Here is a 16,971-nt window from a genome sequence, read left to right on the forward strand (position 1 = left end):
GAAGTGTGTGAACGGGGCCTAAAGTCTAATTGTACAGCAGATACAGCGGTCCTTGTAGGGACACAATTTTGGCTGCTCAGGTTGTCTGTGGAGATAACAATGCCTGGTCACCAGTACAAATAGTGAATCCTTACAATGAGAACACAGACAGGAGTAAAAACCCACCACAGGTCCTAAGTTTTCCCCACCCATAACTGGGAAAGTGCTTTGGCTGGAGTTTTACGTTAAATGGATGAGGTGGCAGAAGTAACAGAGGGACAGCTGGCACACACCAATCTAGAGGACCCCCCTCCATGGGCACACAGCCCCCTTCACATAAGGCGGCACACCGGGTCCTAGAGAACACCAAACGAACCGAAAGTCAATCACAGCACTTCCTTAACCAACAACTACAATCCCCATCATTCCCTACGGCCTCATTTCCGCATTCTTCGCTCCTCTTGTGTCATTTCCGGCATCCTTTCCAGAATCGACAAAACGATTGGTTGATGCCGCTGTCATCTTGCAGCGTTCGTTGATCAGATAGGACGAAAGTGAGGCGTACACGGAAGAGAGATAGGAAAGGCGGAAGTAAAGGCCGGAGGAGAAGGAAGAGAAGGAGATCTCCCGGCGGGAGAGAGGAGGCGGATACTGGAAGGCAGGTGAGGACCGGGCATGTGCGGCCTTGTTCCTTTGTAGGTAGGGGGAACAGGAGGGACGCCATTGGGTACACGGAGGGCTGGTGTCACCGGAAATTTCCTTTCCTCCACAAGTAGGAGGGGGGACGAGACACACAAACTGTATAGTAGAGGAGGCTTCTTCGGGGCCCAGGCTGTGCTCTGCATGCGCTGTGTATGGTGCTATAGATGGACAGGGCTTGTCATACAATGCTGGACGGATGTCAGTGTGGGGGCAATGTCTGAAGATGAATGGCCTGTTTGTATTACATGTCATGTGATTGTGTTCAGCAGGTCTTGTTGTTTACACTGCCAGTCTGGACAGGTGACACCTTTACATCCTGGTACAGTGATGCAGCTTCCTGTGTCACCTCTCCTGATCACTATCTAATGGATGAATGTCTCCCCACCCTGTCCTCTTCTCAGCAGTAATGTGTGGATCTCTAGGAAACGGCCTTGTATTTGGTGGTTGGCCTGAAGATCTATTGAAGTCCCTTGTGGGCACTCCTCCCCCTGTACATGTCACCCTTTTCTACTAACCTGCCTTCTCCACCAGACAGGAACTCCTCCTATATCCTTCATTACAGGGGCCTAACTCTGCCAGAGCTGGGAGGAGGGATTCAAGAGGGCAACCAGTGTGTTTCCCCCTTTAAATCCCCCACTGCCAGATATGTGTCCTGTGCTAATTGAAATAGCGGTGACTACATTTTGAATTCCGTTCCAGAAAAGCCTCGCTTTTCTGTGACGTGATATAGAGACCTGTCTCTATATCATCTCATTCATATAGGTTGTGCACTTACTTTTTTGCACAAACCCTCATATACCCAATGCAGTGACTGGTCTCAGGTGGTACACACAATGAAACAAATCCCCCCCCCCCCCCCCCCCCCCTACATAAGTTGTATCTAGTGTTCTCTACATCTGTTCAAAGTGTAGAATTAACAAAGCTTGTCTGAGCGTTGACATTTCACTCTGCGGAGCTCAGTGAGACAAGCTGATTGGAGGGGAGAGACACGCCTCCTCCACAAAGCAACTGAGATGAGGCTGTCAATTGGCTGAAGATCCCTCCACTGTCACCATTTTTCTCTTGGTGTCAGGAAAACTTGTCAAAGGTGACTCATGCTGATGGCAAAGAAATGATGCAGCACACAGATAACACCGAGTGCTCTGGATAGACGGTAGTACACACTGTAGAGCAGGGATATGCAATTAGCGGACCTCCAGCTGTTTCAAAACTACAAGTCCCATCATGCCTCTGGGTGTCATGCTCGTGGCTGTCAGTCTTTCTATGCCTCATGGGATTTTTAGTTCTGCAACAGCTGGAGGTCCGTTAATTGCTTATCCCCGCTGTAGAGGGATATGCTTTGTTCATAATTCATGTCTGAAGTTTACAACCACTTGAATGCACTGCAGGTGAAATAGTGTTGTCACCCTGAAGATGATGGGCTGACAGGTTCACCAGTTATTTGAATAAATTGCTTATTCAACATAAAGAGAAGTTCAGGAATTGGGTGGTGGGGGAGAAAACAATTATACTCACCTAGGTGGGTGCTGCATCTGTCCCCTGCCACCTCTGACTGACAATTGAGCAATCAAACACAGATGATTGCTGAGTTCTCAGCCTTCAGAGAGCTGGTGACTGTTGGTCACTGGCTCTGTGCCCTGCCCCTCCAGCACTCACTGTAGCACTGGGCTGTGGAGGGGGTGGGAGCAGCTGGCTCAGTCTCTCAGCGAATCGCTGAGCAAGCTACCGGTCCAGACATCTGGGTGGATCCTGACTGTATAGTTGAGATTGATTCAGAGTCTGGACCAGCTGAGTGATGTCGGCCGACAGCAGAGTTTAGCCTGCTGTCATTTGAAAACTGGTCTCAGGAGTGCAGAACAACGTGCACTCCTGTGATCCATAGGAGACGGCTATACTTCTCCAAGTGTGTAACTTTAAAGCAGTTGTAAACCGCCGATTTAAAAAAAAAAAAACCTGCAAGGCAATGGCATACTAGCACATTATGAAATAATCACCTTGGAACTAAGCCCTCCAGCGCTGAGAGGGATGACCTGTCCCCCGCCCCCCCCCCCTGTCTGTCTGTCTTCCGGGCTCACAAGGTCTGGCTATGTGATTGGCCGGAGCTGCAATGATGTCCCTCCTGCGCAGGTGAGCTGCCGTTTTGGGCACAGGCTCTAAAGATCTGCCACTGTAAGCTGGACCTTCAGAGCGCATGCGCCGATGTTAGCTGCATGGAGTCTGAATATCTTCTAAACTGCAAGTTTAGGAGATGCTCGCAGTACCTACCAGTAAGCCTTATTATAGGTACATGTGGTAGTACAGAGTTTACTGCTACTTTTAATAGTGTGTGTTTTTGGCCCTAAAGTTACACTTTAAAGACACCCTGTCTCCAGACCTTTCACTTCAGCAAAACCTGACCAAAAGATTATATGCATACCATGTATTTTATGCATGTTAATTTTACCTGTGAGTCTCTTGTGAAGAAATGTAAAAGCTGTGGGGGTGGTGCTGCCATCATGAATGTCATGGCAGCACACTCGTTAATATTATATAGTTTATTTCCCTCCTCCCCTCTCTTTGCAGCTACATAAAATGGTTGTACAGAAAGGGCCAGAGGAGCTGGAGCAGCGCCGACAGCAAGTAGACATTCTGAAAAGTGGGGAGGGCTATGATGTGCTAGGAGAATTTACAGTACTTGGAGTGTTTTCAAGGTGCGCTGCGCGTAAAAAAAAAAAAATGGGGGGGGGGGGGGATGTATTTGCAGTTCAAAATGCTGTAATGTAAGTTGGTGACAGGTACTCTTCAAAATGTGTTGACAAATGTCACTCATTGAGTGATATGTGGAGGTGGGTGGTGTGAATTTTCTCACAAGTATGCATGCTAGAACATTTATTGATGGAGCAGGCAGTGGGAGAATGGGTGACATCTTGTCTGACCTCATTTCCTTTATATCTATAGTTTCCCGTTAGATTTCTCAGCAATGGGGATGGGCTTAGGCGTGTTGGGACACTAGTTCAAATCCGTGTGAGCTGTACTGCTGGGAAGTTGTCCAAGCCAACAGCCAATCGCAGGCAGTGGAAACGTTCCCCCACCCTTCTGCTACACGTGTGGGGATTTGCTATGATTGGCTGTTGGTTTTGAGAGATTTTGGACTCTGAGCTACTCACTGATGTAATGTGAGTTGTCTACCTCAATGGTCCAATTGGCAGGCTGTCACATTTTGGTGAATCCAAAGGGAACTGTTCATTTAGATTGTAAGGAGGTCGGCTTCAGAGATGCACTTGGAAGACGTTCATAGTGAGGCAGGAGAAGCTCCAGGGTAAGAATAGAATAGTGTGTAAACCCATATACAGTTTTTCTTATTTAATATATAAAACAAAATGCCTTGACTGGCAATCGGCATGTTTATTAGGACAAGAGTGTGTACACCAGCGCACTTTAGCCAATGGTATAGAACGTAACCTTTTTATTAGGGTTGTCTGAAGTGTGTTGGGGTACGCACCCTCGTTCTGTTAAACATACAGTATTCCTGCACAAATGTCAAATATGCAGACCAAGATTTGGCCCTTCTCCTAGCAAACTCCACAGTCAGTTATGACATTATCCTGACACTCAGGGAATATAATAAACCACATTATGTAGACTTCAGCCAGAAATGTGTACAGTTTGGGCGGCAGCTGACCAATACATTTTTAATCCTGCATCTGCTTAACACACGATAAGAGCACTGTGATGGGCTGAAGCTCTAATGCTGGAAGAACTAATATTAATACTTTGTGAGACCTACTTCACATTTGAGAATCTAACGATGTACCTCGGTTTTCATTATTGATGCATACAGTGTAGGTAAACTTGGTCTGATGGTATTGATCCTAAAACAGGGCTTGACAAATTTGCTTGGAATCTAGGAGCCAGCTAAAAAAGTTAGGAGCCAGAAACGCGCTCCGTCCCGCCGAGCTTGCGCACAGAAGCAAATGTATACGCGAGTAGCTTCCGCATATGAAAGCGGTGTTCAAACCACACATTTGAGGTATCGTCGCGATTTGGTAGAGCGTGATAAATAATTCTAGCCCTAGACCTCCTCTGTAACTCAAAACATGCAACCTGTAGAATTTCTTTTTTTTTAAACGTCGCCTATGGAGATTTTAAAGGGTAAAAGTTTGTCGCCAGTCCACGAGCGGATGCAATTTTGAAGCGTGACATGTTGGGTATCAATTTACTTGGCGTAACATTATCTTTCACAATATAAAAAAAAAAAGGGGCTAACTTTACCGTTGTCTTATTTTTTAATTTAAAGGGTTTTTTTATTTTTTTTTTTTTTTTTTTCTTCAAAAAGTGCGATTTGTAAGACTGCTGTGCAAATACTGTGTGACAGAAAGTATTGCAACGACCGCCATTTTATTCTCTAGGGTGTCAGGATATATGTGTGTAGGGGTTCTTATTAGAGGCAAGGAGATGACAGTAAAAACACAGGGGAAGCTCCATTAGCATTGCTGGTTGTACGTCATACCAGCGGCCACCACAAGATGGCGCCAGATCACAGAAGGAAGCATAGGCTTGCAGAAGCCCGCAAAGCCGTGGCCTCAATTACTGGCTGACACGATCGCTGGGCGGTGGGGGTGCACGGAGACACAGGATGGGGTATCCTGTGTCTCCGTACACTCCCCCACCACACGATCGCGTCAGGCGGTGCCGGCCGGTAATTGAGGCCGTGGCCTTCTGCAGGCCTATGCTTCCTTCCCCAGGTTGCTAATTCTAGTCCCAAATGCGACCTAGCGCCCGGATTTAGTCCTAAAAAGTATGGTATATAAAAAAATAATTTATACTTGCCTAGGTGGATGCTGCATCTGTCCCCTGCCACCTCTGTACTGAGAACTGGGTGATCATACACCGCTGATTGCTGAGTTCTCGCCTCCTCTGAGCTATGATTGTCAATCGCCAGCTCTCTGCTCGGGATCTTTCCCCAGCCTGGACCGGGTGAGTGATTGCCTACAGTTCTTCCTTACTACTGAGAACACTAGGCGACTGAGTGATGTCAGCCAATAGAGGGCTTTAGCCTAGTGTCACAACGGATCACAACAAACTGCACTCCTGTGATCCATAGAAATATGGCCAAAATAGCGCGCATGCAGGATGCACTTGCCTGAAAAACTGGTAACTCCATTTCCATACATTTTCCAGGACAGCACATGAGTGGCTCCGCCCATCTAAAACAGGAAATGCATCATCCACACTCAAATACAAAGAGCACAGTCGCCTAGTGTCGTCAGTAGTAAGGAAGAACTGTAGGCAACTGTTATAACATAATAACCCAATATAACACAGAATATAGGGTGAGAGTCCATGCTATCCTGGAAGATTAATGGGAATGGAGTTGCCAGGTAATTAGCTCTAGTTTTCCCATTTAATCTTCCAGGACAGCACATGAGGCCATTATAGAAATAACCTATTAAGGTGGGCTACTGCTTCCAGGAACTATATCACAAGGTGAAAGGACAGCAGAGCAATCCGGATGTGCCAAAACACTGTATGAAAATTCGACCAGGTGGTGGCTTTGTAGCGCTGTTGAGGCAAAACTACTTTACTTCTCTGTCCATGCAGAGTTCAAAGACCTGAGAAATGAACCTGATCCACTGGGCAGTTCAACTTTTAAAATGATGTACAACGTGCCCTGAAAAGGTGACTGTGATCCACCTGCCTACAGTGTACTTGGACACCCGAGCAATGGACTTGGGTCCTGTGTACCAAATGGCTACTTTAACTTTTACCATAATTTGCATTGCTTAACATAAAATACTATGTCTTTATTTCCTCTTAGGATGGGTTTGAAAATGGGGGAGAAATCGCCAATACCCAAGCCCGAAGCTTAGCCATTCAGAACCTGATATCTATTCTCACAAATAACCAGTCTGGTATAATGCAGTGATTCTCAACTCTTCTCCTCAGGACCCACTATCAGGCCAGATTACCTTGGGGCGATGCAGACTAGAATACTGCAATCGCTGAGTGGCAAATGATATCACCTGTGATGTATTTGAGTTATCTTACAAACCTGGCCTGTTAGTGGGTCCTGAGGACACGGCTAGAGTGCCACTGGTATAGTGGGATTTTGTGAAGGCTAAATGTCCTAAAAATAATGGTGCTAGTCCAACAGTATATACAAGAAATACATGCTGAATAGTCACTAAGCCATGCAGTGGCCTCAGAGTAGAATTGAGCCCCTGGAGCATTAGATCATTGTTGACTAGGAGTATCCTGTGAGGAGACTTGGGCTGTCTATGAAGCTCTCTGTATTCTCTCTGGAGAAGAGACGCTTGAGAGAGGATATGATTTCCATTTACAAATGCCCTACTGGTGACCCCACAGAAGGGATAAAACATTTGTTTGCGGAAGGGAATTTAACAAGACAGGTGGCCACTCGCTAAAATTAGAAAAGAGGTTTAACCTTAAACTACATAGAGGGTTCTTTACTGTAAGAGCAGCAAGGATGTGGAATTCCCTTCCACAGGTGGTGGTCTCAGCGGGGAGCATCAATGGTTTTAAGAAACTATTGGATAAGCAGCTGAACAAACGCAACATACAGATATATACAATGTAATACTGAAATAATCACGCGCACAGGTTTTCAACCTCATCTACGTAACTGTAACTTGCTGGGTGGCGCTACATACATTATACAGTGCTGTGTTCTGGCAGTGTGATAGGGACTTCCTGTGTCACTCCTGGAAACGCATAAAGCCGGGCTGAGAACTGCTTAGCCATTCACGGAATGCATTATGTTCTATGAATGAATACAAAGCTTCCTCTGACTGAGACAGCGATTGTAGCTTCATCTGTGATGCACCCCCCCATGTGTCTCAACAAATCAGAGGAAGCCTTGTATTCATTCAAATAATATAATGCTTCCCGTGAATGACTGAGCGGTACTTGGCCCCGTCTCACTGCCAAAACACGGCAAACTTAATCCTGAGCCACGCTGCCTGTGTCCATAGACAGACAGTGTGGCTTGGCCCTGCTCCCTAGTCATAGGATGCTATTGACTGCTGCCTCTGTCCTGTGAGGAGAGAGATATGATGCTCTCAGGCACAGCGCTGGATCAAGATCGGCTCAGGTAAGGTTAAAGCGGGGGTTCACCCGTACATAATACTTTTTCCCCTTAGATTCCTGCTCGTTTTGTCTAGGGGAATCGGCTAGTTGTTTTAAAATATGAGCAGTACTTACCGTTTACGAGATGCATCTTCTCCGCTGCTTCCGGGTATGGGCTGCGGGAATGGGCGTTCCTATTTTGATTGACAGCCTTCCGAGATGCTTCCGACGGTCGCATCCATCGCGTTGCGATTTTCCGAAAGAAGCCGAACGTCGGTGCGCAGTATAGAGCCGCACCGACGTTCGGCTTCTTTCGGCTACTAGTGACGCGATTGATGCGACCGTCGGAAGCCTCTCGGAAGACTGTCAATCAAGAAGGAACGCCCGCTCCCGAAGACCCATACCCGGAAGCGACGGAGAAGATGCATCTCAAACGGTAAGTACAGCTCATATTTTAAAACAACTAGCCGATTCCCCTAGACAAAACGAGCATCCATCTAAGGGGAAACATTGTTTTATGGGTGAACTCCTGCTTTAAGAGGTGGCTTTTTTTTGTTTACCCGAATGCATTAAAGGCTTAAGGAGATGGCTTGTGTTTTTTTTTTTTTTTTTTTTTTTTTTGTATGTATGTACGGTTTTTTCAAGTTCATTACTATCACAGGGAGACTGAAACGCCCTCTGCTTGATAGTACAGATGCAGGGACAGGTACTCTTTATAGAAACATCAGTTGTCCTACTGCCAATTCAGGTCAAGCACATGAGTTCCCAAACTGCTACTTACCTGGCATATGACCGTTCTGAACCCAGAAGTGCAGCCTAAATTTACAATTGGGGGTGATTGCACATCAGTACTTCAAATCTGCAGCAGGTGTAATGTTACAGCATGACTTCCCCTCTTCCTGTCTTGTGACATTTCTTATGGGAACAAACTGTGAGGGTGATCCTTGCCAAAAGGGGCATTCCCCATTGTCGCAAAGAAAAATTGGCCTGGCATTTAAGTTCCATGGAGGTTTTGGCATTAAAGCCCAACTTTACCTTCACAAAAAAATGGCTCTGGCTGCAATACTTTTCTTCTCGCTGTCATTGTTCCCTGCAGAGTCTCTGTTCTTCATTATACTAGTCTGGGCTCACATATGATTACATGAGTGCTATGCTGTCTAGGGGTAAAGCACAACCACCGCTGCCATCGGAGGATAAAAAGAAAAGACATGTGACATCATAAGACTATGGGGGGTTTGGAAGCAGAATGCTAGGTGTAAAGGTTTTTGTGACTTCACAGAACACCTTGTACTCAGTCATTTCACAGAAAGCCTTCTCTTCTAGGAAGAGTGAGGTGGATAAACACCATTACTTTGTGTATGAAATGCACCGTGGGCCAAATGTACAGCAATAGCTGTACTTTCCAGCAGGAAAAGTGACTTTTACACTACGCAGCAGTCCAGACATGGAATAAACCTCATTAGATTTCACTTTAAGGGGTTTCAAAAACAATACCTGGAGTTGGGCTTGAATGTCTGTATGTGATCCTTTCACTTTTACAACACACAATGCATTGTTTTAGTTTCGTTGCCCAGGGTGGCGTAGAATTCTATAACTTTTTCCACTCGCTGTTTCCTTGTATCTCTTATACAGCGTTAGTTTAGCAGGTTACCTTTTGTATAGATATATACTGGAGTTAGCAGCTTGTTGGAATTCCCTGCTGAAATACTTCCTTGTGAGACTGCTGATTTTTAAGCTCCTACATCTTTGAGGGTTATATAGTATACATTGAACAGATATGCTCTGAATTTCCTATAACCAGTTGTAGTGCCGTTTTTTGAAGGTGCTCTACAAAATTTGCTGTCTCACACTAGTGTAAGGGTGCAGGCTGTGCTTGATCCAGAAATGGTGAAGCATGAGGCGATGAGAGACGCCGCCATCTCAACAGGTGGAGAGGAATGTGAACCACCGCGTGTGTGTGTGTGTGTGTGTGTGTGTGTGTGTGTGTGTGTGTGTGTGTGTGTGTGTGTGTGTGTGTGTGTGTGTATTCTCTGCTAATGTTTACTTTTTTTGGCAGGACCTATGATGTCGTAACTGTCATGGGGTGGGTGGTTCTCTGCTTCTCTCTCTGTTTTGATTGGTTGATGATTACATGCCTGATGAAGGGGCCCTGCGTGGCTCTGAAACATTGCACCACTTGATTTGATCATGCAATAAAAAAAATCAGTTTGGATGCTGTTTTGATCCATGATGTGCTGGCAAATATCTGCATTAGGTTAGAGAACGGCATCTTTTTACAGAGCGAAGCAATTCAATTCTTTGTCTACATTTTCTCAAAATTCTCCAGTTGTTTTTGAGCTGGAAGAGCTTACTTTGCACCTCTCTGGATCAGACAATCTGCAGTATAGCCACAGAGTATAGCTCAGAGACTGCATTAATGAATAAACAGGACCAGCCTATAATATGACCTGCGAGCACTGGGCTCTGCTGTGGTGCTCTCCAAACACCTTGTATACCAAGTGAGTAAGGTCAGCCATACACGGTTAGAATCTTGGCCGGTTCAACAGGAACTGGCTGAGATTCCAACCGTTAATGGGCAGGCTGAATGTACCAAGTTGATCGATCAACTTTAGTACAGTCAGCCTGCCGGATTCCATAGCCGTTAGCGATAATCGTTGTCTTCTCCTAGTGGGTAGGGATTCCCCCGCTGGGAGAAAACAAGTACCGATTCTCCTGTCAGCACTGCCTGTGGTTGCAGAAAATAAATTTTGCACTGTGTATGGCCTTGTATGATGTGCAGGACTGTGATGCACCCATCTGATGAAGACTTCCTCAGGAGTATGTCTGGTATGTGCATTCTGCCCTGCCTGGGATCCTGTTGGCTATCCAGACCAACCAGGCATTTGGTAAATAACAGGGCTTGTCACTGTTTAATGAAACGGAGTGTATTCCTGCTTCCCCCCTCGAGGGTGATTTCTATGTGCTGCAAAACATTTGTGTCAGACACCCCATTGTGCTGTGATGCATTTTTTTTTTCCTTCCATCGTGGCTGCCACATACTCTGAGTGGTAATCCCTCCCACACCCTTGTACTATCACACTTCTATGCTCTGCATGTGAGATCCAAACGGCTCCTTGCAAGGTTCAGGAAATATCCTCCTTACTGTGACCTAGTCAGACGGCAATAAAACCCTTCCTGCTTTCAGCACCTGTTACTAAGGTTGCAAGGTTAGGGGTCCTGCGGGCCTTTCAAACTTATGATCCGCTAACAGCTCTGGGGCAGCTTGCATTGTACCTCCTAAGGATCTTTCACAGCCCGGATCACGGTGTCCTTGAGTCTTCTCACATGGTTCTAGTCCATTCACTATTCCTGCAGCTCTTAAACGGACAGGCTGTAGGAATAGTCTGCAGGAGCCTGACATTGCACCCATGAGCCCTTGAATGTTGGTGCGTATTGGGGGACGACGACTCCCAAATTCTACAAATTCCTAAAAAAAAGTTCTGATATTTTGCCGCCTTTTTTGCCATCACCTCTGCAAGGTGAGTTTGAGTTGGCATAGCTAAAGTGGTATTTAAAGGTTTTTAGGAACATAACAAACATGTCATACTTGCCTGCTCTATGTAGTGGTTGCAGTGGTATTTTCTTAGGTTTCCTGCTGGTGGGGGCCACCAATAGCAAGCCGCTTGCAATGGTGCATGCTCACCCCGAGCCCTGCTCTAAGCGTTCATAAAACACCTAGAGCCACGGATCTGCCTCACGCTCTTTGGCTCACTGACTGTGATTGACAGCAGCTGTCGCAGCCAATGAGAAGAGGGAGTCCTAGGAAAGCTCTCTTGCACATCGCTGGATCGAGAGGGAGCTCAGATGTGTGTTTTTTTTTTTTTTCCCCCCCGTTCAATTTTTATACCCACTTTTAAAGTAGTTCTAAAGGTAAAATGCTTTAACTTTTTTTTTTTTTTTTTAATGCATTCCCTGCTTTATGGTAAAAAATCTTGCCAATTGAATTGCCCTTAAAACCTCTTCAATTGAAGTAGCGCGATTTCAGATGCTACTTGATAGACATCTGTGTGGCTTCATGTATAGATGCCTATTGAAGTCGCACCTGAAATCAGCAAAAGTGGTGCAGAAACTACTTTTGCAAATCGGTGCAGCGCTGCAAAAATCTGTGTCGCACCAATTGGAAAAGTGCCATTGCCTCTAATAGGCTGGGATTTATGCGATTTGAGCTCTCGAATCACATGGCAAATCTTTCCAATGTGAACCTAGGCTCAAGGTGGAGGTTGAGGCCTTGTCTGATGCCAGCTTTGTTCACAAGTTTCTTCAGGTGGCTTATTGAGCTTCAGAATTACTTCTGGAAGAAGTTGGAGAAAATGTTTGGAAACGAAGGGGAATTCAACTCCTAACAGCTTTCCACGGAATAGATGTTCTCATTGGAGGATTTTTCTTTGCCTCATGTTCCGGGGACAAGATTTTCTTTATATAAGCATTGCCCATTATGAATAGTCAGAGAAAGTTGCAGCCTATCGGTGCACAGCTCAGCATCTTGTCAGCCAGTTGTGACCAGTTCTGGTGTGGGATGTATGAGGAGGACTGGGACACCTGAGGAAAGGCCGTACTGCAGATGAGTGTGTCATTTAGGATTCTGCCCACCCACCATTAAGGCCACTTTCACACTTGTGTGACTTAGGACTGCAAAGTCATACCCCATGATTTCCAATAAGTACTGTTCATATCTGTGTGTAGTCCCTGCACTACTTTGGTCTGACTTTGATGTCTATAGACCTCAAGATTACACAGGCAATGCTTCAAGTCACATTACTTTCAGGTTGCACAAGTGTGAAAGGGGCTTTAAAAGTGTTATGACTGTTTGTTTTTATATTCTGATGTTTGGTGTTTCTGCAGAGTGAGTGGGGACATTCATTTCTAAAAGGGTGGATAGAATAATAAGGCGGGGTTCACACTATTGCTGCATGTGCCTCCCAGCAGGGGGTCAGTGCATCCCCGTTCACAGGTCCGATTTCAGCCCAAATTTTGGGCAAAATTTGGACCAGAAACGGACCAAAAGACCCACAGGACCTCTGTGCAAATTCCGGAGCTGCAGCAGAGCTATGTGAACCGGATCCATCAAGAGCCAGTCAAGGACTCCTGCTATTGCGAATTGGATGTGCATTCTCTGCATCCAATTCGCAATAGTGTGAACCCGTCCTGAATGTGGGAAGATTAGGGCAGGTTCACACCACAGAAACATGTTCCAGATGTGTTTCTGTGATGAGAAGCCGAGAACATATTCTTTGCTCGTCATCTTGGCTACATGATCAGCCATGATCCTGATGCCCTAGAATGGACGCAAAGAAGAGAAGACTAAAGATAAACGGCTACAACTTATGTAGGAGGATTTGTCGCATTTGTGTATCATGAGTCCAGTCACTTGACTGGGTATATTGAAGGGTCCCCGATCTTGCAGGGGGAAAAAGAAAAGGCCAGCAGTATACAAACGCTTTAATGATCTGGCACAACAAGCATCTAGCCCCAGTGTTTTTTTTTTTTTGTGCACTCAGGAGGTGCACAGGTTCAGCGTACCAAGTGTTTAGAGCCCTATGCATGCAGGGAAGTAGACCTAGAACAGTATAGCTGCATTCCGTGGCATGATTCACAGGGCCAGACTCCCAATGTGCATGTGGCCTCAGGGTAAGGCCCCATTCACACCTAGGCGTTTTTACGCCTGAAGCGCACTGCTCACAAACGCCAGAGGGGAGAATTAACATTATTCCCTATGGTGACTGTTCACACATGAACGCCTGTCGCGCGAAGCTCAAACAAGTCCCGGACCTTTTTTTGTCGCGCGAATCGCGCGACAGCGGCGTTTGAGCGTTTTTTTTTCCCCCCCATAGAAAGTAATGGGAAACGCGCGTATTGCGCGACAACGGGCGTTTGCTATGGGCGTTTCGTCGCTTTAATCAATAGAACTTGTCGCCCATGCAGAAGATTAAAAAAAATCTACCAACATAGCAACAAGTGATGAAAAGATGATAATTTTTCCTATTGGCTAAAATAAGAAACGCCGAAGTACAAAAACGTCGCATGACGCTGTATGCAAACGCGCAAATAAGCATGAATACGCGCGAAAAAAAACGCCCGAAAAAACGACCGAACGCCCTACGCTCAGGTGTGAATGCAGCCTAACAAAGAATGGGGAAACGTTCCTTTTTTGCATTATGACTGTCTTGCCTGTTAAACTGTCCATATGGTGGCATTTGTTTTGTGCCTAGATAAAACGATTGTCACTGGCATTTTACTGAGATGAAGCAAATGCTTCCATTGTAAACTTTCTTAGCCCACAATACTAGAGTCTGGCCTGCTAGCAATAGACGTTGGGAATCCTGACAATGATGAGTGATATGGCCCCAACAACAAGTTGCAAATGCTGCTTCGTGGCATCTGGATTGTTAACACTGCCCATTACAAGAAATTACTATTTTTCATTTTAATAAAAAAGCAGAAGTGACTCATAGGAAAAAAAGTTAACAGTGAAAGTAGAATTCCACCCAAACACTAAATTCATCTGCATTTTTGTGTTGCTTTTTGATTATACAAACGAGAACAGTTCTTCATTCTCCCCCTTCTGTTTGTGTTGTCTGTTGATCCTTCAAGTGCTTCTTGGAATCTTTTGGCCTCCTGTAGAGGAACCTTTAATGATAACATTAATAATTTTGAAACGGTGTTGTCGGGTCCCAGTTCAGTGAGTAAAATTAGTATTTGATCCCCAAGCGTGTGTGTGTGTGTGTGTGTGTGTGTGTGTGTGTGTTTGGAGCTGTTTAGTTATCTAAAATATTGTTTTTAAAAGTACTCAAATTTAATATTGGATCCCCTTAATAAGATACTAAGTAATTGGATAGGCAAATGCAACATACTATAGAGCAGGGTTCGACGAAATCCGGGCGCCAGGTCGCAATTTGCGACTAGAATTGGCGACCTGGCGCCTGTGAAAGGAAGCATAGGCCTGCAGAAGGCCGCCAGACATGGCCTCAATTACCGGCCGGCGCGGCCCCATCCTGTGTCTCCGTGCTCCCCCGCCGCGTAATTATGCCGGCCGGTAATTTTTCTTTTTTATATTGTGAAAGATAATGTTACGCCGAATAAATTGATACCCAACATGTCATGCTTCAAAATTGCGTCTGCTCGTGGAATGGAGACAAACTTTTACCCTTTAAAATATCCATAGGCGACGTTTAAAAAAATTCTACAGGTTGCATGTTTTGAGTTGGAGGAAATCTAGGGCCAGAATTATTGCTCTCGCTCTACCAATCGCGGTGATACCTCACGTGTGGTTTGAACACCATTTTCATATGCGGGCGCTACTCACGTATGCGTTCACTTTTGTGTGAGCTCGGCAGGGCGCGTTTCTGGCTCCTAACTTTTTTTAGCTGGCTCCTAGATTCCAAGCAAATTTGTCAAACCCTGCTGTAGAGTAAATGTCAGCCAATAGGAGTCTTGCTGTCTGTGTGCCCTAACATAGCTAGGATATACTAAGGCAAAATAGTAATTGCTTCTTCTTTTTATTTTTTCAATTCTTCCTCTTGTGTTATGGCTGCTAGTAGCACTGTACCCCCATAAACTGGTTTTATTTTCTCTTTACAGAAAGTGGTGGTGGTTTAACTTTTTTTTATATGCAAGTGTGTGGTTTTATATTTATTTTTATTTTAAGTTCTTTAAAGGGAACTTCTCAGTCCTTTTTTGAAATTCAAAAAAGAACAGAAGCCACAAGTCGCCAGCTATTGCACTGTTTGTGAATTTGAAAATGTTCATTAGTACCCAGAAAAGCCCGTCACTAAATGACTTTGGATATGAGTAGTGTTCCCTGCAGCTAAAGCGTACCCACCTATCACCTGATTGGATTCTTAGACATTTTCATTAGATGCCGGGTGACTAGGACTTCTGTTTTCATTTTTCATCAAAGTAGAATGAGCCATTGCTTTGCTAGCTTTCACAGTCACCCTAATCTAGAACAAGTCTGATGCAAGAACGTGTGTGTGTTCTGAGGTGGAAGGCTTTTTGCTTCACTGGTGAAGAAGTATAGTTTAAATGTCCAGAACTTGCTAAATCGGTGAGTAATTTTACTCAACCTCACTTCCTCATGTACAGGGGAAGTAGTGGCTTAGTTCTCCGCTCAGTCCTAGGAAGCAGATGAGTGTAGATTTACAGTGTATCTTGTGAATACTTTTCAGATCTTCACTTCTAAGCTGTTAATTTTCCAACTTGAATTCACTTTCCAAGAAAGTGCTGATTCTTAGCTGCCCGACAAGTCGCTATAGAACCATTTTAACCGACTTGGAAAAAGGTTCCTGGATTGCTTGGGGGCGACTTGCATTGACTATTACAAAAGTTGTTTGCTAGCGGCTCTGAAGTCGCGCTGTGCGCGGTGGCTTCAGAGTCGGGGCGACTTTGAAGTCGCCCCAGTGTGAACCGAGACTACCGTGTGCGCTGCTATTTGAGATCTGCTTGAAGCAGGTGAACCCTCTGTATTTGGTTCCCTGTTGATCAAAAGGACTTCAAGTGTGTCCTCCCTTTTTTTTTTTTTTTTTTTTTTTTTATATTGCTGTTCTGGTGATCGCTCAGAATTTTGGATTTTTTCCCCTGTACTTTACTTTTCATTCCTAGTGACAGTGGTTACCCAGGATTAATACAAAGGGCGAATCTCCTTAACAAGGATTCAGATGGCAATAAGACTGGACAGATGTTACATTTTGACTTTAAAGTGGAGTTTTCATCCAAAAAGTGTTTGTGCTTTATAGTGGAGATTAGACCTAAAAAAGAAAAAAAAATGTTTTACTCACCTGGAAATGCCTGTTGCTATGCGGTCCCACGAAATCTGCCTTCCTTTTTACCTCGGATCTTGACGTCAGCTCCCTCGGCTCCTCGCATCGCTAATGCTCCTGGGAAATGTGTGTCATTTCCCAGGATGCCGTGCGCTTCCACTGTGCAAGAATCGCGTTCCTACGATCCCGGAAGGGACGCGATTCCCTGAATAATTTGGCGCCATTTTCAGTCTTGCCATAGCCCTGTACAAATCTCCTGGCTTGTTGATGTTTATGGGTTGCCATCACAACGGCTTGCACTTCTGCCGCCGCCGCTCGTTGTGATGGCAACCCAAGTGTTTGACAGCGCAACGCTGCAGTTCTATTGCGCGAGAATGGGGCGGGACGGGCGGCCCTTTCAGCTCGTCATCCACAGTATTCCCGGAAGTAA

General features: G+C 45.3%; 1 protein-coding gene across 1 annotated transcript in view; it reads left to right on the forward strand.

The window, feature by feature from the left end:
• The first annotated feature begins 533 nt into the window (after positions 1 to 533).
• RAB5C (RAB5C, member RAS oncogene family) overlaps positions 534 to 16,971 on the forward strand; it is a 47,569-nt gene continuing 31,131 nt past the window's right edge. Inside the window, exon 1 of the mRNA XM_040330043.1 lies at positions 534 to 641. The gene's annotated coding sequence lies outside the window, so the exon portion shown is untranslated. The remainder of the gene's footprint in view (positions 642 to 16,971) is intronic.

This window comes from Rana temporaria, chromosome 12 (genome assembly GCF_905171775.1).
Source record: "Rana temporaria chromosome 12, aRanTem1.1, whole genome shotgun sequence".
Taxonomy (NCBI): Eukaryota; Metazoa; Chordata; class Amphibia; order Anura; family Ranidae; genus Rana; species Rana temporaria.